The following is a 24,406-nucleotide window of genomic DNA, read 5'->3' as shown; positions in this document are numbered from 1 at the left end:
GCACACACGGTGGACAAGGAAAGAACTATGGCTAGACAGGAGATCTAGGAGACCCTGACACTTAGTATGGAATTGATTTGCTCCACAGATTCACAGTCACTAAGGCTGGTAGATAGGAAATCCATACCAGACATTACAATGGTTCTGGTTTTCCTCACCGGCTCTCCTAATTGAGGAACAGGAATATATTGCAGTGAGGTTTGCTGCTTCACTCTCTCTCTTAGAGCCTGGAGGCTGGAAGGACGCTGCTCCCCAGGATCCAGTTTGGGGTACATGCCCCCCACGTGTTGCAGCAACTGAGGATCTATTGGGACGCCATCTGACAGTTAAGGACTCAATTTTATCTGTGTGTTATTTAAAGTTGGTAACTGGCTCAGATAGCCAATATTGCAGATAGGGATATGCATGTGAGTTAGACTCCTGACAGGAGTAGATGTTGCCTTATATGATTTCTTTTGTTCTTAAAGTGACGGTGTTTCAAATGTTTAGTGTCACATGGAAAAATAAACCGCTGAAGGTTGAGATCTGTGTGCCCCTTGTGTGTATACACATGTTTGTCCCCCTTTTCTACAAATTAAACCCTTGAAGACTGTGTCGTAAAGGGCCTGGGCAAACGGCAGTGCTACACAAAGATAGCTGTTTGCAACGAGAGAGAGAGAGAGTTACCAGATGGACATCCAGTAATGAGAGACAGCAACAAAGAAAATTAACCAATCACCAGACACCAATTAACCTACATCAGCTGTACAATACAAAAGGAACCAATGCCAACATTTAATCAAATAACCACCCACCTGCATTCAAATGGTGACCAATAGAGCAGCTATGAGGTCATATGCCAGCCGCAGGCACCGCAATGTGATGCGCATTACTCACTGCGCATGCACGCAACACTAGTGTCCCAACAGCGTCATGGAAACAGCCGGGTGAAAGCCATAACATAAACACAAATAAGAGGTGTCGCATACAGGCCATTTGGAAATGACGCACATAGCCCACCGCGCAGGCGCACAAGTCGAGCATCCCCATGGAACCATGGGAACAGGGGAAGGGCAATGGGTGTATGACAGTCATCGGCTAAACAATACTACGACCACACACAAGAACCCACCAATAAGAGCTAACCCCAGAGTATACGATGTGACTGTGATTTCAGTCGCATATGTGCAGTCAGGGGAACGGTAGGGGGAGGGACCAGAGTCTAAATATGAACACAAACCCAGCGTCCCACTGATACCATGGCAACCACTCTACTCTATGCTACTATAGCGCATGTGCAATGCTTATAACCACACTAAAAGACAGTGTAGGTCAAAATAATACTATGGGGGATGGCAGCAAAAAATAAATAAGATAAAAAACAGCTGATGGATAAAAAGTGAACAGACGTGAGGGAAGTGATGGGCACAGGAAGGGGGAGCCATGAACAAAATACAAATAATGATTTGAAATATGAATGCTAAAAAACTTAGGCTGCAAATAACACTACAAAAAACAACCCAGCTTCAGATCTTTGTTCAGCCCACCTGGAGCCATGGTTCTAAGTTCAAAAATGAGCCTTGCTCCTTGCTGCAGCAAAATCTTGCCCCTGTCTACACCTAGTGTCGGAGCAGAAACTTGCAAAATGGGCATACACCTCAATGTGTCAAGGGAATGTCTCTGTTCTTTAAAGTGCCTAGCGACAGGGAGACAATTGAGATCCAGATGGTCCGCGGTGCTCAGCAATGCCTTCCTAATTGTAGTGCGGTGCATGGCAATCCATTCTTTAAGCATTCTGACAGTCTTCCCGTTATAGAAGAGACCACAAGGGCATCTGATTCGTTGCCCAGGAACCACCACTGTTTTGCGTCCGACGGGGCCCGAGTATAGTAGACAGGATTACCAGCGCAGGCACTATTGACAAATACGTTAGCAAGAAGATTTGCACAGCTAAAGATGGACACAATACAAGTATTAAGAGATTAGTCCCTGATTTATGCAATAACATGCTGATGTTCTTTCTTTAATGAAGTTAATTTCATAATATACAGATTTTTGAAACCAATACAACAATACACATTACTTATGTACATTTTTTTGTTGTTCTTTTTTTAATATTTGTATTGTGTCTGTCTTTAGCTGTGCATATTTTCACATTCATTTCTGAAATGTATATTCTACCTGTAAAATTATTAATAAAATTATTTATAGAGTAGTGGTAAACAGGGTACATAAGGGAAACAGGACACAGACTTATGATACAAACTCCTAAGGAAGAAGGAACACCCTTCGAAATGCGTAGGGTTGCCGGGGGACCAGTTTGGAGAGCGCAGTGAATCACTGGAAGTGACGCAGGACGCCGGCGGGAACGGTGACAATTGCGGTCGACGGAGAGAGTTCATGCGTTTGTAGCAGGTTCCCTTTGAAATACTTATTCCATCTATGTACTGTAAGTGTAAACCTGTCTTTTACATAAAAGTTGAACTTTTTAAACAACAAAGGCTTTAGAGCTCATCTGTATTCGTTTGAAAGCGGAGGAGTGAAAAAGAAACCTTTATGTGCCTTGGTGCCGGCACTTACACGTACAGATGCAGCGGCCATTATCCGAACATTTCACGGAGCCGTTTTCGTGAACTCTGTTGTATTCCATGCAACATTCACTCGTTATTCTTCCGTGAATGCTGCCATGAATGCCGCCAATCACACCAGTCACACCTATTCCAATCCAGAAATGTGCCTGCGCCGGCACTAGTAAAAACACTAGAAAACACGCTTCTTAACGCAGGAAAGTTTGAAGAAATCATGTAGCATGACCTGGGTATGCCTAGGAATACAAATCGTGAAATGTCCGGATAACGACCACTGAATCTGTAGGTGCTTAACTCACCGGTCTATTCTATATAGAGTTGCAAGGACGTGCTTTACTATCTTGCTTTTCTCTATCTCTTATTTTGGAGGTGCGCTGATTCCCCTGAACAAATCTTTCACTCAAGAACTGGGAACAGTCCTTTCTTCAAGCAGCACCTTATCACCAGTTTATTTAGGCATCACTATTTTTTGAGCGGTTCTTTATTGTGTTGCATTTAAATTACCTGACAACATCTGGTAGCGGTCTTCCGGATACGAGGACACTGGGACTCGAGGACGCCTACACTCACTTGATCGGGAGAAAGCGGCGGCGGTCGTCTAGTGCAGCGGTACGTAAACTGGGGGGGGCGCAAGATTATTTAGGTGGGCGCAGGCTGCGTGTGGGGAAGAGAACAATTGGGGAGGATGAGCCCCTCCAAAACAAACATGTGCTGCAGAGTATAACTCCAAAGAAGTATAGTTCATATGGTAGATGTGGCTCAAATCCGGATGCAAAAGAGTTAACTGGGTAGTAATATACCTTATAAACAACCTGTCTTGACCCCGAGTTGAGGGATAAGCCTAGCGATGAGGAAAGGGTTGACTGGAGCTAATCTTTTCACCAAAAACGGAAAAACGGACCCCTATACATATAAACCCCGCATAAATGGCTATATCCCCTGGGAGGTTGAAATAAAATCACTTACTCCATATAGGAAGTCATCCGGATAGGTGTGCTCCAGGCTGTGAATGTAGTTGAGCAAGATACCTCTCCGCAGAGAATCAGCGGGCACTGCAGGCAAAAAGTAATGAAGGCTGGACTGTGCTAAACAAAAATGCTTTTTATTAATTCATTAGCAAAAATAGGATAAAAAGAGAGACAGGGAAGCCTGGGGGCGGGCAGAGCTGTGCATGCTTGGCTAAGCTCAAGCTACGTGCTGAGGCTGCTTCTGTGTGATGTCTGCCTGCAGCAAGGGCGGGGCCTTCCCTGCACACAGACAGCCCCTCCTCCTCCTGTCCCAGTTTTCAGCTGCACAGAGAAAGTAAGTGTGTGTGTGTGTATAACAGGGAGAGGTAGGAGAAATATTGGGGGAGGGGGAGAGAAAGAGAGACATGGAGAGGTGGGAGACATATTGGGGGGAGAGTGAGAGAGAGACATGGAGAGGTGGGAGACATATTGGGGGAGGGGGAGAGAAAGAGGGACATAGAGAGTTGGGACACATATTGGGGGGAGTGGGAGAGAAAAAGAGACATGGAGAGGTGGGAGACATATTGGGGAGAGGGTGAGAGAGAGACATGGAGAGGTGGGACACATATTGGGGGAAGGGGGAGAGAAAGAGAGACATAGAGAGGTGGGAGACATATTGGGGGGAGGGGGAGAGAAAGAGAGACATGGAGAGGTGGGAGACATATTGGGGAAGGGGGAGAGAAAGATGGCTAAACGGAGGGATGAAGGTCAGGCAGAGATGTCAGAATTGAGGGGCTTGGGTGGATGAGTTTTTGGGGGCTGAGGGTTATTCTTTGGGTCAGGGGGGTCTCTTGGGAGTATTGATATGCAGGGGAGATTCATCAATACCCCTCTTGAGTTTGGTTATGTGGTCCCTGATCCCTGGGCAACATTTAAAACGGGAATAAATAAATAATATTAAAACTGGTAGGTAGGAGTGGATGACACTGGGGAAAGCAAATGAGAGAAGGAAAAAGGGGAGGGGAAAAAAAGGGAGAGGGAAGGGATGTAGCAAAGAGTTGGATGAATGCCACCTCAAATGGATTACCTTTATGCACCAGAAAAAAACATATTATCAGATGCCAGCAAACAATAAAATAAACAGTGATCCAATATTAGTATACTGCCTGCATGGACGCCTTCAGCCCAAGCGATTTGTGAACTTGGCTGCAGGAGATTGTAGACGCGTGGCGGCCGCGTCAAAACGCTGGTTCGCCCTCATTGGCTGAACCAGCTCACGTGCACTGACGTCATGTGATTTTGATTACATCAGGCAGGGGGGGCCCGAGAAATTTCATGGATGAAAAGGGGGGCTCGGCATATAAAGTTTGCTCACCCCTGGTTTAACTGAATGCTGTAGTGGTAACATGTACCCTAAACATGCCATGTTTAAAAGATTATATTTTTTGTACGTGCAATACTTACCACCATACTTTGTCATATATTGTCAACAATTTTACACTATGAGAGTCGTCTTTTTTTCTTTTTATACTTGTCCCTGAGATGTTGAGCCATCTATGTTGACAAGCAGCAGACTTTCAAACTTTTTTGTGAGGTTTATTATACTTTATCACTTGTCACATTGTGACATTGTGTCTGAGACACTGGTTGCACAAAATAATGAGTTTAATTACTGTCCTTATTTAGATAGTCTCTGAGTTTGTTTGACTACCCACTTATATACACCATTTATGTTTCTATACCCTACACAGTGTGTCTGTGAAATACACAATATGACATTTATAAATATACGTGTAATCAAAAATTGTAATATGCACACTAGAAAAAATATAAGTGAAAACATGTATACAAACAGTCCCAGTGAAAAAATCAAAATCAAAAACCTCCGGATATGAAATTTTCCAGAGGAATTTAATCAGTCCGCTTCCGGAGTCCTGAAAGGAGGGATTCCCACGTCCCTCTATGAAATCTGGAGCAGTAAAAGGGTGGACATCTTTTGGCACGTGGACCGAGTAGATAATGTATGTAAGGGAGAAGAGACAGCAGATATAATCACGGTTATAAAGAATTCCGATAATGCAATTATTTGAGGCATATTTAATTTTAAAGCAGTGTCGTCTCTGTACTGGAGATTGTTGCAGTGTGGTAATTTCTCCTATTGTAGTCGATAGGGAAGTATACCAGCACATTGCATCTTAATTAAAGATCGATTAAAATCCATGGCATAATAACGTTTATTTTAAACAATATAGAATTAAATATGTTTATGCACTCACAAACAATTCTTGAAAATCAGGCAACTCCAGCAATCTGCTGCAGGTACTGGGGTTCAATGGCATCTGCCTGCCGGGTCAGAATGTCAGAATGTCGGGCGATCGCCCGCTCCCTTCAACTTCCTGTGTCCCCTCCTTGTATGGCAGGTTACATGGATGGTTTCCCTTCTGTACTGCAGTGGTGTATATAAGGAGCGGTCCGCTCAGCTGTGTGAATGAAAAGCCGACACTTTTGGAAATGGTTCCAAATGAAGAAACTACGGTGGCTCACGAAGGTCAACCCAACGCGTTTCACAATTTGTTTCCTCCGGGGTGATAACTAACAGTTAGTCTTCGTCTTTAAATGCCTTTTCTTGGATTGATTTCTGTTGCCCAATGAAGTCCGTATTGAGGAGAAACATATACTTAAATTGAACAGACCTAATCATATTAAAAAAAAAAATTAACAAACGATCCTTAGGCAAGTAAACTCATTGTTGTATACCATTTCTTAAACAGGTCTTGTCTTATAATAGTGTGACGCAGAGAGGTATATTTGAAAATACATGGATATAGGGCAAATAACATTTTAAAAGCAGTGGAGTTCCAGAGCAGCGTGTTCTCCTGAACATTGCGTTCTACATGCTTGAATTTACTGTGGAATATGTAAGTGTATTACCACAGTTGTTTCTATCTTTTACATTTTTAGGAACGTTATTATATTATGGCTACTATCTTCTTTTTCCTGAGTCTATACACTTGAATTCGCATTGGATAACATCGTGAGGTTCCATACCCAGATGATTAATTTAATTTGCATTTGATTATGCTTGAAATCCCCTTGGAGCACATGAAGGGGATACAGTATCTTCAGATATTACTTTAAGGTAAAATCCCAGCCAACACATTGCTTTGCTCATTCTTTACTCCACTTGTTTTCTGGCTGCCAGCATTCCCCATTCAGTTCAACCTCAAATTTGAAGAGAGAAAAAAATGGTTCTAGTCTACTTGAGTATCAAGTGCTATATATATCTCCTGAAACCTACCTTCAAACATCACGTGGAGAGACACCTGTGCACAAATAGGTGCACATCTTGAATATATGATATTGAAGTAATTTAAATATACTTTACATATCCTATTAGCATATCCTTTCAGATTGAATGTTGGTGGTAGTGGTGATGAATGTCACTTTTTGAAACTAAGTTGCGAATATTTATGTGTGTGGATAAATGCCATATTTGCAGTGAATATAAATACAGGTGAAAAATTCACCCATCTCTAATCATGATGATAATATTCTGTATCACTTGAGTCTAACAATAACTTCTCCTCAAATGACCTGTGCATGTTTTTTTTTTTCAGGGATTGAGAAGAGTAAGGCCGCGTCCGTATTGTGTGAGAGGGCACGCGTGGCGCAAACAATAGACTGCACCTCTATGTGGCAGGCCATAGAGTGCACGACCGCGCACGCAATGAAGCGCGACAGCATTTTCAGGAGACACAGAAATTTGTTTTTGTCACGTGATGGCCGCGTCATGTGACCAGTTTTGAACCTATTAGAGCGAAGCTCAACTTTTCTGCCCGGTTACTGCCCAAGTCATTACTTTTGGTAGTTTCTACTGTGGAGTTGTACTTTCTTTTACATTATGGATAATTCTACAATAGAACAACTGATTTCAGAGGTATTTAAAATAGATTCTTTGTGGAATCAGCGGCGCAAGCATACGACGAACGGTACCTGCACAATAAATTGTGGAGAGAAAATTGGGAAATATTGTTCATTACAAGGAAGTAAATTTGCATATAATTGTAATGGCCAAATGCTTGTGCAATAGCCTAAAATTGTGTTTAATTTGAATGGCAGTATGCTTGTTCTGTAGCCTAAAATGTTGTATAATTTTAATGGCAGAATGCTTGTGCTATTGCCTAAAATTGTGTAGCAAAAATGTTTTAAATGCAAACCGATTTACCATTTGATGTTAACCTGTGTGTTGTCTTTTATTTTTAAGTGACTTAGCAAAAGGAAAGTGGTAGAATTTAAGAGATTATTTCCACAGAGAACTAAAGAAAATTAAACCGTTACGCTCAGGGGACGCAGGTCCAAGTGCGCATGAATCAACATCTTCATGGCCATTCTAGTAGCCTTCATAACCCACTTATCGAGGCTTTTTAGCTGTTATCGGCCATAAATGCCTACAGCGATTCAGAAAGCCTCGATAAGTGAGATGAATCGTCAATTTTTGCTGCCAACCAAAACACATCACCAAGTGAGCGGCGATAAGCCACTAATCGGCAGGTTTTGAAACTTGTGCTATTCTATTAGCCTCAATTAGTTTATCAAGGCCAATCACGGTTCTAGAAAGGCAAATTACTCCCAAAATCCTCTCACCAGAAAAAGTTGGCGTGAAGCTGATGAGAAGCTTCAGAGGCGGTGGTGAGAGTGGGACTTAGAAAACAAAATGCATTTTTCCCGCATCAGAATAATGCCGGGGGTCTCCGGAGCTGATACACATTAATGTCAGCTCCGGAGACCCCCGGGATGAGTCAGTTGCATGAAAAATGGATTTACAGTCAACTGCATTACCTTAGCGGCTGACCGCTAAGGCAGTGAAGGGGTAAACTACCATGTGTACTACCAATGCCATGTTTATTGTGGGAAGCGGATGTGGGTGAAGGTGGTATTTATCCCTTGGTGGGTGTTTAGGCCTTGAGGGGGGGTTGCGGGTGAAGTTAACCCCTTCATTACCTTAGCGTTAATAACGCTAAGTTATTGAAGGGGTTAACCCCTACCACTGCCAACCCAGTAGGTATAAACAACACCAAGGGCCAAAGGCCAACTTCACCCATCCTCACTACCCACAATAAACATTGAAAAACACAACAACCATACTGCCCACCTTCTCTACCTCCAACAAAACAACACATACAGTACAGGAATAGGCAAAATTACTATTATCCAGATATGGATAATAGCTATTTTGCCCATTCAAAATCAAACATTGCCAGGCAGCATAAATAAACTAAATAAAACTTTGTACTTACACCTGCCATCGTGAAGAGAATCCTTGTCAGCATACTCTAGGTCCGTGTCTTCCGTTGGCAGCAAAAGTACAAAAGAACATACAATCTAATGGCCCCTAACCCCTTAATGACATTAGCAGTTAATATCCACTATAGTAATTAAGGGGTTAAACCACATCCCCCGCTACCCACCTGGAAGGTCTACTACCCACCCCAGCCCCACTATACCCACCCTCTACCCATTGATTGGCATATCATCTCCAAGGGAGGTACGTCACATTCTTAAAACCACATGGCTGATATCACATGGTATTACAGCCAATGGGATTGAAGACAATCCCATTGGTTCCTGTACCATGTGATACGTTCCATTTGTTTAAAAGGATGTGACAGCACTTGTACAGGTGTCTTCAATCCCATTGGCTGTAATACCATGTGATATCAGCCATGTAGTTTTAAGAATGTGATGTAACTCCCTAGGAGATGAAGTCACATCTTTAAAAAAAAAAAAAGCCAGTCAGATGATACAGCGTTCAATCGGATTGGAGCTGTACCATCTGACCGTAAAATGTGACATCACAGGCCTTATGAAAGGCCTGTTTCATCTCATTTTAGCTCAAGAAGACAACGAGGCAACTTCCATTGCTGGATTTAACATGGGAAATGGAAAGAAAGAAAAGAAGATAGAAGAAAAGAATAACAGAAGACAATAGAAGAAGGTGAAAGAAGATAAAAAGAAGATTTTGGTACATGATGCACAATAATAGTAGTACAACTAACCTCAAAGTAAGCATGAGCCAGTCTTCTGCATGAATGGTGCGAGAAAAATTAGATATTGTCATTCTCATGTACTCCAAAAAATTCCAGTCATGCTTACAAAGTTCATGGTACAAACGGCCAAATTCCCCAAGTGTTTCACGCTGTTGTTTAATTTCATGGACGTTTGTTTCTCGACCATCAAATATTTTAGTTTTTAAATATGTACTGTCGATCAGTTATAGCAATTTCAGGTTCTCGGAGAGCGACATGTTTCTTTATGCGGATTTGACGCCTTCCCGTCACGTGTGTCAGCAAAAATCCAAAATCCGTGGATTGCTCAAATGCCAGGCGCTCCGTCGTGCACGCGCCTGCACTATATCCAAGGCCTTAAGGTGACTGGGAAGTACAGTACACAAGTTCCTTTGGAATAAAAGTCATGAATATTACTTACAGTATGTGCCAGATTTTAAAAAGCATCTTATGTTATACAGTAAGCAACAAGAACAAAAAAATCTAACTGTTTTTAATTTCTGAAGATGTGATTTGTTTAAACCATTCTGTCAACTACATAGCATAACTTAAAGAAAATAAACATTCAGCTTGCTTATTATTGTGTAATAACATTTTGATTGTGTGCTATACTTTATTCATTTTTTGGGTTGTTCTGGCACTTTAAAGTACAGGTTAAAATTATAACTCATGCCTAATATTACATCTACTACTGTGGGCTTGTATCTGATGAGCTTGTGAGTATGCCAGTTCTGGCCTATGTAATGCTGTTTGTAATGGGAAATCTAAACAGGCAATAGCAATGAGGCATGACAGGAATGTGTTTCCATTGGAGAAGTCTGTGTAAAGAAAAAGTATAAGCAAAGACATGTCCAGAAGGGCCTTTCAGCTGGCCAAGACGGAAGACTAATGTTATTGTACATTGGCTGTCACCCTGCCAGCCCTCCCTCAAAGATTTGTTTTCTCTTATACTTTCTCTTTTTTTCCTTTCTTGACTGTTTGCTCAGGTGGACAGTGACACCATTTGGAATGAGCTGCATTCGTCCGGAGCTGCACGCATGGCCGTTGGCTGTGTCATCGAACTGGCTTCCAAAGTGGCCTCAGGAGAGCTAAAGGTGAGGTCTGGGTTTCATTGTGTGTGGGAAAATGAGGGAAGAAGTATAGAGTGAAATACTGTTATTCTTGGGCTGAAAGGTCTAATGAGGGTTATGGAGTGGGAAGATGGTCAGTAAGGTGTGGCAATCCAAAGAACATTACTGTTTAGTTAGGGAATATAGTGTTATCTGTGAATTAAGGATTACGATCTTATCCATTTTACAAAATTAAATAAGTGCACACCTACTTCATTTAGAAATATTATATCAAAATCCAATGCAAACACTTTCTTTATTATTTTATTTTACTTTGTTGTATTGAATAGAGCATATACAGTAAAATGTGTATACCACCCAAGAATAGGAAACATAAATAATGAATGTGCAAGTTGTGAGGAAGAGGGATATTGTTGACTAAAAGAGTAATGACCCAAAATTAAACCCCCCCCCCAAAACATTAAAACTGACTACAGCATATTCTTCTTTCCTACTGTTTTTATCTTTCCTATATGATCTGTAAAGGTTAATGTGTATGACCAGCGTACTCCCAGTCTAAACAGTTTATAGAAGCTGCAGACTTGACAGAACTTTGACATTTTATTTGGTATGTTAACTAGATCCGGGTATACCATTCATGCTGTTCATCTATTGAAGCCACTAGATATGTTTGAGTCTTCATCTTGCAGAATACATGTTTGAGTTATATCTCAAATTAAAATGTTTAGCTGTTTTTCTGTTTTAATGTCACTTTGGCTATAGAATCAACTAATACAGTTTGCACAATGTAATGTGTATGTATGGAACATGAAATATCATGAAATATGGAAGACTACCAAAAGTAGTTGACATGCCAACTAGCAGTTTGATGTTTCCTTATGACTAACATCACCTACTGTAATATGGAATAAATAATACATTTGACTGAAATATGAGTGCCTGTTTGCTACTACTAAAGATTGTGTTTCCATCAAGTGGATTGAGAAATCAATTCTTCCATTTGTTATTCAACTCTACAGTATATTTGTGTAGTTGGGTACAAAAAGGTAATTTCCTTGTAAAGATATGTAATTACAGTTTATAAAGTTAGGCTTTCCATGTTGGCAGCCAGTCAGTGAAAATTAGTCGCTAAATATTGAAGGTTAATAAAATACATTAGCCAAAAATGATACAGTGGCCTCCATTACTGACTTCAAAGAAGTGGTTTGCCGCCATATTTTCAGATTGTACGCACTATTTTGAGCTGTCACTTAAAGACAATGTATTTCTATATACATTTCCTGGTTAAAAAAAAAAGTAAATAATCAAATTATTTTTTAAAAATAATGAAAACCTTTGAAAGTTCTCAAATGATTAAATGTAAAACCGATATAAAATATCTTACAAAGTGTAATTTGTCATTTATACTAACCAGCTCTGTCTTATGCATGACTTCATATTGAATCTCTGCCCATACATATTATAATCTCAGGGTAAAATGTTCATGTAAAGAATGGAGTCATTAGCACAGCTGTGGGCATGCTTGACATGGCATCCTATTCATTATTCATCTACAAATTGCTTACAAAAATAACACATTTTTCTTTTTATTTATATCAAACGATATCTTAGAAGGAGAACCTAAATGTAGATAACCAGGTTATCATTTTTCCTTATGAAACTTGAAAACATTTTTGCTATCTTCAGCATAATTTATTATTTCAGAATTCTGAAATCGAATTCAGAATTATTTACAGGATATAACAAGCATAAGTTTTTCAACAATCAGGTTTAGGGATCATATTTACTAAGCAGTCAACTGCCATAAGGCACCCTCAGGGACTGAAAGAAACCTTAGACATGTTTCACTCTCCTGGTATCCATGGCTCTGCAATCTCCAGATTTTCATCTTATCTCTCTCCATTCCTTTTGTGTCTCTTATGCCAACTTCTCCTTGATTTTCATGGAATGATGAAGGTGTACATCAAGACTTGGTTTTAGGTTCTTTACTGTTCTCTTTATATGCACTCTTGCTGGGTGACCTCATTGACTCCTTTTGATTCAACCATCATCTCTATGCTGATGACACACAATGATATTTATCTACACATGACTTTACACCTGTAGTCCAGTCAAAAATTACAGGTGTCTTTTAGCAATCTCAAACTGGATGGCCCTTCATTGCCTTACACATAACATAACTAAGACAGAGCTCATCATATACCCTCCCAAATTAGGTCCCATTGTTCCCTTCTCCATTTCAGTCAATAAGACTATCATACATTCAGTTCGCAAGCAAGCTGCCTAGGTGTTACATTTGACTCCTTCCTTTCCTTCTTCCCATATATAAACATTGTTACTAAATTTAGCAATTTCGTCCCTTCCTATGCTCCACCACCATTAAAACAATAATGTATGCCCTTGTTCTCTCCCGTATTGATTGCTGTAAGATTCTTTTATCTGGACTCGCTGCCTCACACCTTTCTCTTTTACCACCAATTCAAAATGCTGCTGCTCATACCATCCCCATCTCTTCTAGATGTGTATCTGTTTCTGACCTCCTGGACTCTCTGCTGGATTCCTAATTTACGTACAAAATGTATTTTAATTATTTGCACTCCTCTATAACTCCATATATCTCAACCGTGATCTCTCATTACACCCCAAATCGCTTCTTACTCTCAACCCAAGGTGATCTTTGAACCTTTTACCGCTATAGCCCTCTCCCATCCAAAACAGTTTTCACTATTCTCTCCCTACTCATGGATCGCTCTTCCACTCAATATTGATCAAGTGTCTTCACCTTCCACATCCAAAGTCCTGCTGAAAATCTACCTCTTAAAAGAAGCATCTCAACTAAATGTTCTATGCTTCTGCTACAAATGCCAGATGCCCTTGACTTCCTGTTACGCCGGTGCTGCCCGCAGACTAGACCCATCCCTTCTACTGAGGTGAGGAACGTATATGGGCACGCACCTGCAGCAAAAGGAGCGTGTCCGGAGTGTGGTGTTTTAGGCGTTGCCAGGCCAGGTGGTGTTAGCTAGCAATACTTGCCAGTACCGGTAAAGAAGTGCCATCATCGTTGCCGTTTAGCCAAGGTCAGGGATTGGAGAATTCCGGAAGGTCGTTTGTCCAAGCAGGGGTCGAGAGCCAGAGATAGACGTCCGCCAAGCCAAGTCGTAACCAGAGTAGTAATCCAAGTGGAAACTATGTCGAGCAATGAGTGAGTGGGAGGACAGGCAATATAAAGTGCGGCTGACCAATCGGAAGTGGAGGCAGACCAGGAGGAGTGCGTGGAGCTCTCTTGGATAGGTCCACTTGATTGGCAGGCAGGTGAGAACTCTTATTTTGGCAGGGAGACCTGTTCGTCTGCTGGGGGCGTGGTTTCACTTCTAGAGCAGTGAATAAATTATCTTCACCCGGCGCGCGCTGTTCACGCACGTGGCCGGGACACACGGCAGCCGCATGGGAGAGGGAAGAGCTAGCAGGAGCGAGAAACCACCGGGGATGGCGGGGAACCCCCAGAGCAGCAGGAGGTAAGTGGTGCCAGCGAGGAGCATGCACCTCAGCAGCAGGAGGTAAAGAAGATGAGGGGGGGCTGGGCCGCGGGCGCCGCGATCCCTGAATCCTCACAGTACCCCCCCCCCTCAGGGTCGGCCTCAGGACGATCCTTCCATGGTTTGGATGGAAGCTTCTTTCGGAAGCGTTTGAGGAGTCCGGGGGCATGAATGTCTTTAAGGGGTATCCACGACCTCTCTTCAGGTCCAAAACCCTTCCAATGGACCAAGAAGTGGACCTTACGTCTCGAAAGACGGGAATCTAGTAAAGCCTGGACCTCGTACTCTTCATTACCATGTGCAATCACAGGGTCTGGTTTTGAAGTGTGGTCTGGAAAGAGGCTACTGGAGATGAAGGGCTTGAGAAGCGAGGTGTGAAACACATTCGGGATTCTCATGCTTTGAGGTAGTTGAAGTCGGAAGGAAACCGGGTTTACCTGTTCAACGATGGAAAAAGGACCCAGAAACCTAGGTGCCAATTTGGGGGAAGGAGTCTTGAGATGGATGTTCTTGCAAGATAGCCAAACCTTGTCCCCGGGTTTGTAGTTGGGTGCCAGTCGGTGGTGACGATCAGCCTGGGTTTTAGATGTCAAGGAAGCTTTTTGCAGTGCAGATTGAATTCTGGACCAAGAGTCCTGTAGGAGAGTGATGTGCTCGTCAACGGCTGGTACTCCAGAGGAGATTTTAGAAATAGGTAGGTGAGCCAGATGGAATCCGTAGTTGATAAAGAAGGGAGTCTCATGGGTAGACTCGTTCCTGGAGGAATTAAAGGCATACTCAGCCCAGATAAGTAATTCTGCCCAATCATCCTGAGAGTTAGAGACGAAGCACCTTAAGTATTAATCGAGGGATTGATTAACCCTCTCGGTCTGTTCGTTGATTGAGGGTGATATCCAGAAGAAAAGGAAGATGAGATGCCCAGTCTCTTGGTGAAATTCCTCCGGAATCTGGAGACGAATTGAGAGCCCCGATCAGATACGATGGATGTAGGAATCACATGGATCCGGAAAATCTCTTTGGAGAAAATATCAGCTAGGGTGGGTGAGGAGGGTAATCCTTTGAGAGGGATAAAATGTGCCATCTTGGAAAACCGGTCCACTACTACAAGAATGGTGTTCATGCCATTCGACCTAGGCAACTCCACAATAAAGTCCATCGATATGTGTGACCAGGAACGCTACGGAATAGGTAAAGGTAAGAGAAGGCCCTGAGGTTTCTAATGAGGAATTTTGTTACATGCACATACCGGCCAGGACCGTGTAAATTCGAGAATGGTTTTGGCCATATTGGGCCACCAGAAGGTGCGACGGATGAGATCCAAGGTCTTCTTGAATCCTGGATGTCCTGCCAAGCAGGCAGCATGTCCCCAGTCGAGTATCTCAGGAACGAACTTGGGCTCTACGTACAAAGTGTCTTTCGGAACCTCAAGACCAGTCGGAAGATGTTTTTGTGATTTGATGATCTTCTCAAGATTCTTGAACACCGCAACTGCTAGGATCCTTTGTTTAGGAAGGATGGACTCGGTGGTCTTTTCCGGTCTCTCTTCAGAAGTGTATTGTCTAGAGAGAGCACCCGCCTTGATGTTTTTTGTGCCGGGAATATATGACAGAATAAAATTAAACCTGGAGAAGAATAACGACCAGCGGGCTTGGCGAGGACCTAAGTGGCGGGCATTCTCGATGTACAACAGGTTTTTATGGTCCGTGAGAATCGTGAATGGCTCTTTTGACCCCTCCAGAAGGTGCCTCCATTCTTGAAGAGCCAGCTTGACAGCCAAAAGCTCCCTATTGCCCACGTCATAATTTCTCTCCGCTGCAGAAAACTTTTTAGAGAAAAACCCGCAAGAGTGAAGTTTGTCCTGGGGAGAAAATTTCTGAAACAGAACCGCACCAGCCCCAAAGTCAGAAGCATTAACCTCTAGGGTGAATGGAAAATTCGTGTTCGGATGTCGAAGGATGGGAGCAGAGACAAAGGTTTGTTTCAACGCTTTGAAAGCCGTGGCTGCATCGGGTGACCAAGATGCAGGATCTGCACCTTTTTGGGTCAGTGCCGTGATAGGAGCGATGATGGTGGAAAAGTTGCGAATAAATTTCCGGTAGTAGTTGGAAAATCCTAAAAATCGCTGAATAGATTTGAGGGAATTGGGTTGTGGCCAATCCATTACGGCTTTCAGTTTCTCTGGGTCCATGGCCAAGCCTCTGTTGGAGATAATGTACCCAAGAAAGGAAGTGGTAGACCGGTGAAAAAGGCATTTCTCCATCTTGGCAAACAACCGGTTCTCTCGGAGACGCGAAAGCACAAACTTCGTGTGGATGATATGGTCCTGTAAGTTTTGGGAAAAAATAAGGATGTCATCCAGGTAGACAATTACAAAGCGATTAATGACATCCCGAAATATGTCATTGATAAAGTCCTGAAAAACTGCAGGTGCGTTGCATCACTAAGTATTCGTAGTGCCCGCTACGGGTGTTGAAGGCAGTTTTCCATTCCTCGCCCTCTCGGATATGGATGAGATTGTATGCCCCATGGAGGTCAAGTTTGGTAAAGAGATTGGCCCCCTGAAGTCTGTCGAAGAGTTCGGAGATGAGTGGGAGTGGATAACAATTTTTCACCGTAATATGGTTCAGGCCCCAGTAATCAATACACGGTCTGAGAGGACCATCTTTCTTCTTGACAAAGAAGAATCCAGCCCCTGCGGGAGAGTTGGAAGGACGTATAAAGCCCTGCTTTAAGTTCTCACGAATATATTCATCCATGGCTTCTGTCTCGGGCAATGAGAGGGGATAAGATTTGGACTTTTACAAGGTGTATCCAGGTACCAGGTCAATCGGACAATCGTAGGAACGATGAGGGGGTAAGAGCTCAGATTGCGTCTTGCTAAAAACGTCCAAAAATTCTGCGTAAGGGGAAGGTAACTCCTTCTTAGGATTGGATGTGTTAGCTAGTAGGTGGAACGGATGTTCCGTAGACGAAGAAGATTCCTCTGACCTCCAGACAATGGGATTAGGGGATACCCAATCGATGCGCGGATTGTGCTTCTGCAACCAGGGCAGGCCAAGCGTGACCGGTGTACCCGGGGCATGAATCACGTCAAAGCCCAGGGTCTCTTTGTGGGAGTGAGAAGAAAGGGTGATTGGTCTGTTCTCCAAGGAGATATATGCCGGAGTGAGTGGCCGATTATCAATCCCGACCAAGGCAACGGGGGACTTCTTCTTAGAGAGTGGGATCTGATTTTGTTCAGAGAAGGTCTGATCCATGAAGTTCCCTCCTGTGCCGGAATCGATAAATGCTGCTGTGGAGGTGCGGAAGGTAGGGCAAGAAAGCGAGACGGGAATGGTCAATTTTTTAGGGAGTTCCCTTTTGGATCGGGGACAATGAGATTTAGCACCCAGGGAGAGCCCCTTCATACTCACTGGGTTTGGTCATTTCCCAGAGATGGTGGACAGTCACGGGTACGCTGCTCAGAAGATCCGCAATGATGGCACGACTCTCCGGTTGAGCGAAATTGTCGTAAGGGTGCCCGAGGGTGCTGGACTCCGAGTTGCATAGGCTCTAGGGCTTCCAGCGCAGGCAGCGGGGAGAAGACGGGTCTCGAGGTAGTAGAGAACCTGGAGAAAGGAGCACAGAAAGATGTAGACCGGTGTTGCTGATGCTGAGCGCGGCGTACCTGGAGACGCTGGTCCATACGAATGGCCAGGGTGATGAGGTCCTCCAGAAGTCCTGGCCTGGGTTGAGAAGCAAGTTCATCCTTCAGGGAGTCCGATAGGCCTTTCCAGAAGACGGAGACTAAGGCCTCCTGGCCCCAACGAGTTTCAGCTGCTATGGTCCTGAATTCCAAGGCGTATTTGGCCACAGGCCGACGTCCCTGTGTAAGCTGCAGAAGGGAATCAGAAGCAGTTTCTTGTCATGCGGGGGTATCGAAGACCTTTCGAAATTCTCGTCTGAAGGCTGCGTAATCTCGAGTAATATCGGGGCGCAGTTCCCAGATCGGGGAGGCCCATGCCAGTGCATTACTGTGACGATGGGGAGGATTTGGCCCGGGATTAAAGGGGTTACACCCCAATTGTCCACCCTCTACCCTCACCTGGGAAGCAAGGGGTTAACTGGACTGAGGTCCGGTAATGTGTTTTTACCTCGCTTCAATATCCAAATGCTTATTCCCCTGTGTAACTGTATTGTGTTATCCTAGTGTTTGCACCCACACATACACTAGGGTTGCTGCGGGAGGGAAAGGGTTAATGTTAAAACAGTGATTCTAGCCCTTTGTTTAAATTACCCTCAAAGATGCCTGCCTACTAAATGCAAATGGTCAGGAGAGCGACCAAATGGTTAGGAAGCTGGAGTGGGTTGTGAGCGTTATAACTCACACTTACAAACGCCTCTGATTCAGGAGGTCTGGGGCATTGGGTGTGAAATCTAACACCAGGTGACAAATGTCCACTACCCAGGGGTCCCTGCTTCAAAGAGATATATTGATGGGGGCCAGGGGTGCGGTTACCCAAGGAGAGATCAGAATGAGTGACCTTATTAAAATATAAGAATATTATGAGATATCCTCGGCTGAACATGCTAAGAGTTACATACTGTACGTGTATTCGTGGGACCAAGCCCCAACTAACGAATACAGACACCTGAGGTTTAACAGATTCTAAGAGACATATATTAATATCTCTCTTGATTTTAGTATTACACGGTAATATTAAGTCTCATTGGGAGCGTCATGCATGACGGAATGTATTAATATGTCTCGCGTGCCAGTACGTTAAACTGAACTGAAGTTATGAAGTTATTTACAGTGTATATGGGATTTTGAATGTGTTCTGAAAACTGCAGACTCCCTCTGTTATGGTAATGAGCAGGAAGGACATCCTGCTAGAATTTACATACCCTGGTGATCAAAGGCTAAATTGCCTAATTGTTTATGCTGAGCCCAGGAACTGACTAGTTTAAGTGTGATACTTCACACTAAACAATGGAAGCCCAAAATCTGCTTCAAAGACTTTTTCTAGCCTTTTCGGCATCTAGGGTTAAGAGATGAGTTTGACATGGTATTTAAGTCAGAGTCACCCCTTACTCAAATGTCCTTCATGTGTCTTCATGACCTGCCTGTCTTGCTGTGATGTCAACTGAAATATGGAAGAAATGGCCCATCCTGTTTCCTGATGGCTTTCTTGTCATAATTTTTAAGTAAGTGTCTATATTTTGCCTGTTATTTGTATATCTTGTGTGTTCACCTTTATCAAGGAATAAATTATATTTTATCATATCTAAGTCTCATACCAGTTCAACCCAGTTATATATATATATTTTTTGGTGTATTATTAATAGCCTGTCACAAAGCTCCCGTCACAATTACCTGTGAGCAGACTGTACACATAAGCTACCTTTTTCCGACCAGTAGAATACAGCTGCGGAGCCATCTCGAACTGGATCTCACATTGGTTGAGAAAGCCACGACAAGCGTGGGGATCCCCTGAGTAGGGTTTCGGAGCCGGAATCTTCGGACCTGAGGATGAAGTGGAAGTAGAATCTGACTGCGCCAGCGGTGCAGCCGCAGGTGGTGCCTGTAGAGAAAGGTCCTGCACCTGTTGGGAGAGGAGAGCCACTTGATCCGTTAAGGCCTGGATTTGTTGGTACATGGCTGTCATCATAGAGTCCACATCTGTCTGGTCTGCATCTTTTGGGCTCAACATAATGTTACGCCGGTGCTGCCCGCAGACCAGACCCGTCCCTTCTACTGAGGTGAGGAACGTATATGGGCACGCACTCGCAGCAAAAGGAGCGTGTCCGGAGTGTGGTGTTTTAGGCGTTGCCAGGCCAGGTGGTGTTAACTAGCAATACTTGCCAGTACCGGTAAAGAAGTGCCGTCGTCATTGCCGTTTGGCCAAGCTCAGGGATTGGAGAATTCCAGAAGGTTGTTTGTCCAAGCAGGGGTCGAGAGCCAGAGATAGACGTCCGCCAAGCCAAGTCGTAACCTGAGAGAAATAAGGGAGAGAGAATGCCAGAGTAGTAATCCAAGTGGAAACTATGTCGAGCAATGAGTGAGTGGGAGGACAGGCAATATAAAGTGCGGCTGACCAATCGGAAGTGGAGGCAGACCTGGAGGAGTGCGTGGAGCTATCTTGGATAGGTCCACTTGATTGGCAGGCAGGTGAGAACTCTTATTTTGGCAGGGAGTCCTGTTCATCTGCTGGGGGCGTGGTTTCACTGCTAGAGCAGTGAATAAATTATCTTCACCCGGCGCGCGCTGTTCACGCGTGCGGCCGGGACACACAGCAGTTGTATGGGAGAGGGAAGAGCTAGCGGGAGCGAGAGACCGCCGGGGACGGCGGGGAACCCCCGGAGCAGCAGGAGGTAAGTGGTGCCAGCGAGGAGCACGCACCTGAGCAGCGGGAGGTAAAGAAGATGAGGGGGGGCCGGGCCGCGGGCGCCACGATCCCTGAATCCTCACACTTCCTTGACTACACTTTCAGTAATGCATTTACACTCATACTGTATCTGTAAGCTTCCAGGCATACTACTTAGAAAGTAAGCTCTTCAGGTAGGGTTTCCATTGGCTTTATGTTGACATTGTTGGTACCTTATTTATAGTGTATTGAAACTTTGTAAAGCCCAGCACTATATAAATAAAACGATACATACATTGCCACCCATTTTGTGAAATTGAAAAAAAAACAACACATCTCTACACTGGCACCTGAGAACATATGTATAATTTCCTTTTTTCTTAGAGATTTTAGCTGATGTTAAGGTGATGTGCTTTATTGAGAAAAATGCATGTATGTTGCATTGTTTGTTCAATTTTCTCCAAGAAGTGCATTGTTGATCCTTACAATAGTGATTATTATGTTTAGTGTTTATCTAGTAAATTTTACGTGTGGACAAAACTCATATTTATTTATTTATTTATAGAAAATGTTTTACCAGAAAGTAATACATTGAGAGTTACCTCTCGTTTTCAAGTATAGAATATAGAATATTATCCATCCAAAACACTGATGATTGCATTAATTACATAGTATAAGCAATGTTTAATTGGTAGCATAGTTTGCCAACAGAACATTATGCTAACGGGTGTAAAACTCCTATACTCAGAGAGGAGTACATGGTCTTCGAGGATACAAATTTGAAAAAATATCTCATTATTTTCATTTTTTCATTTGAAATCATTAAACACCATCATCTTTTTTGCTAAGAGGATCTGTAGTTTAAAACAGGGGGTGCTCAAAGTTTTTAACTTGTGCCCCCCTGCCTCCTTACCTCGTGCCTCGCGCCCCCTCTCCTCCTCGGCTCCGGCGTCAAATGACATCACGGGGTCATGTGATGACAACGTAATGTGCCGTGATCCCGCTGCATCATTTGACGTTGGTTACCATGGCGATGCATCACCAAAGGTCAGGCACTTAATTTAAGTGTCTTGCGGGATAGAGCGGGACGTCTGTAGCCACCACGTCCCCCCTGGAAATTGTGTATTTCTATTTAGGGTAAATGCTATGCATTATTTGAGCACTCCATGGTCATAATAAAAACCTTTACTATCATACATTTGACTGGTGATGGCAAAATGTATAAACATTCAACCCGCAAATATTTTGCAGAAGTTTTGTTAATGTTCGCAACGGCGATGAATATTCGTTTGCTTTTTTTTTGTTGAAAAATGTGTGCGAATGTATGCAATTTCACTGATAGCCACTATTTTCACTAGAATCTGAGGGAATTTGGTGCATTCACAAGATCGGACGCAATAAGGAAATGCCTCAGGTGCACCCTTTGAAGGGAGACAATATCACAAAATACAACAAGCAGCTTTCATAAGAAAGTACCAGCACTCCACAGGTCTACAAGTCTACAGGTCTACAGGTCTTGCAAAAAAATATATAACAACATTTATTCAGTGGTTCCAGAGGGCTGTTACTTAAGAAAGCTACTTGTTCTAGTTTGCAGTATTTGTACTAAACATTTGATTCACCCAGAACCTGTAATATTGAGGGGGGGGGGGGGGAAGAGACAGGAAGATACCTATGTGATTAGAGTCCGAACTGCTATATATATACCCCAAACTCACCTTTAGACAATACGTGGAGACACACCTGTGTGCAAAAATGGGCACTCCTGAGATACTTGGAAAATATGCTAATAGGGCAAAAAAAAGACTCTCTCTTTCTCTTCCTATCCAGAAAACCCCATATTCCAGGGTGTGGGATTTTTTAATCAAAGTGAATAACCTTTTTTCCCTCAATCCTTGAATATTTGTATTTGGGAATAAACGCCATATTCACGGCGTATTAGAATGTTGGTGAATAATTCACCCATCTCTACATTTAATATTATGTCACTTCCTCTATAGCAATTCTCATTCTATACTGTAGTTCCAGTACATTGCTGTTGTTGTGCACAGACTATCAGAAAACAAAGCATGACATTCCGCTTGCAACATATCCAAGTGACTAGTCATCATTATATTGCACCTGTGCTAACTAGACTTTATAATTGTTCCTTCCACTTGACATGCTGACACTACAGATGCAGCCACCAGTATTAGATCACTTGCCTTGGAAAATCTGGGGCAATCTCCCAATAAACTGCAACATTTCTATGAGATTTCTGCAGCTAGACTAATGGCCCATCGGATTAACACAGCAGGGGGTCCCTGCAGTACCATTCAAACTGAATGGGACTGCAGGGACCCCTGCTGTGTTAATCCAATGGGCCATTAGTCTGGCAGCAGAATCTCACAGAAAAGTTGAGGCATGTTGGGGCATTTACTGTAAGATGCCTTAGTTTTTACACAGGCAAGTGATCGGATACTGGTGGCTGCATCTGTACATCAGGTATGCCTAATTCAGTGGCAGCGGAGTCTAAATTATAAACAATGTATTACACCTATGGCAGCAAAAGGGTTGGAACACTTGTAAGAGTATGCATTCAGTACTGCGTATAAACATTCAGTATTACATATCATCTGAATGTAATTAAAAAATCTACTAAGTAGAACATACAACTGGAAGACGAAAATTACATTCAATTGTGCTTAATAAACTCCAGCAACTATTCCAACTATTTGCCAAACTTTTGCAAACCAACACCTTTTTGTCGCACTTGATATATAGTCCATAATTAACCATAATTATTAACCATATGAGGATGAGAAATATGTGTGAATATCCATAGCTATTTTAGTGTCTCATAACCTGGACGTTTATGCCGATATGATTCTTGCAATTAACCCTAAACTCCTTGTAGAAAGAGATATTCTGCGATGACCAAAGCAGGGACTCATTGATGTGGATTTACACGTTGGACTTTTTAACATTAGCAAAGTACCTGCAGAAATATCCCATCCTACAAATGACACTACCATTTTGAGACTAAAACATAGTTAATGAGGCATACGATTGCAGAAAGAACATGCTGTGCCGCAACTGAGTAATAGACTACATCAATTGTGTCAACTCGGAAAGCTATTATTATAATTCCCAACTATCACACTTAAGATAATATTTGCTAATTTTCTTCTGTAATTCTTACCAGGACTTTATTATGTTCTCACGCTCACTCATAGAAGCATTGAAACATTGATAACTACATGTCCCACTGAGTCTGCCCATTTCCTCTCCATTGTAAAACCTTAGACCCTATTTGATCCATTGATTTCTTTCATATTAAGCATAGCCTTACTGTATGTCTATCCAAAGCATTTTTTAATTCCCTTATTATATTAGCTTTAACTACCTCTGTTGGGAGGCTATCCTATGAGTCCATCACTCTTTCAATGAAGTAGGACTTCCTCACATTTCTTCCGAGCCTGTCATCCTCCAACTTCAGACCATGACCTCTTATTGTAGTGCTCCTCTTTCTCTCAAATATGTACCTTGTTTAAACACTTTATAATTGAAAGTATCTACCATATCCCGCTCTACATTCTCTTCTACAAGCTGTACATATTGCGATGCTTTAGTTTTTCCAGATATATTTAATGATGTAGACTATGCCCCATTTTAGTAGCCTGTCTTGGTCTCGAGAACTGAGCACAATACTCTAGGTGAGGTCATACCAATGATTTATAAAATGACATCATACTACCTCTTAATTTCTGCGGTTAATACCACTCCCTATACAACCTAGCATCCTCTTGGCTCCTCCCTAATGCTTTGTTACATGACTTCCCTACTTTTAAGTCTCCTAAATGAATTACTCCAAAAATTCCTTTCCTCAATAGCG

General features: G+C 42.8%; 1 long non-coding RNA gene across 2 annotated transcripts in view; it reads right to left on the bottom strand.

Annotated features, from left to right (window-relative positions):
• Nucleotides 1-24,406, bottom strand: part of LOC142487602 (uncharacterized) — a 77,437-nt gene that overhangs the window by 17,560 nt on the left and 35,471 nt on the right. Inside the window, exons 2-3 of one of the 2 annotated variants that reach the window (XR_012799265.1) lie at nucleotides 9,571-9,969; nucleotides 5,920-6,207 (exon numbers count right to left, since the gene is read on the bottom strand). This is a non-coding gene — a long non-coding RNA (uncharacterized LOC142487602). Of the gene's footprint in view, nucleotides 1-5,919; nucleotides 6,208-9,570; nucleotides 9,970-24,406 lie in introns of those variants that run through there. The other variant, XR_012799264.1, reaches the window with a different exon arrangement.

Source organism: Ascaphus truei, chromosome 2 (assembly GCF_040206685.1).
Source record: "Ascaphus truei isolate aAscTru1 chromosome 2, aAscTru1.hap1, whole genome shotgun sequence".
Lineage (NCBI taxonomy): Eukaryota > Metazoa > Chordata > Amphibia > Anura > Ascaphidae > Ascaphus > Ascaphus truei.
This window is presented reverse-complemented; position numbering and strand designations above follow the sequence as displayed.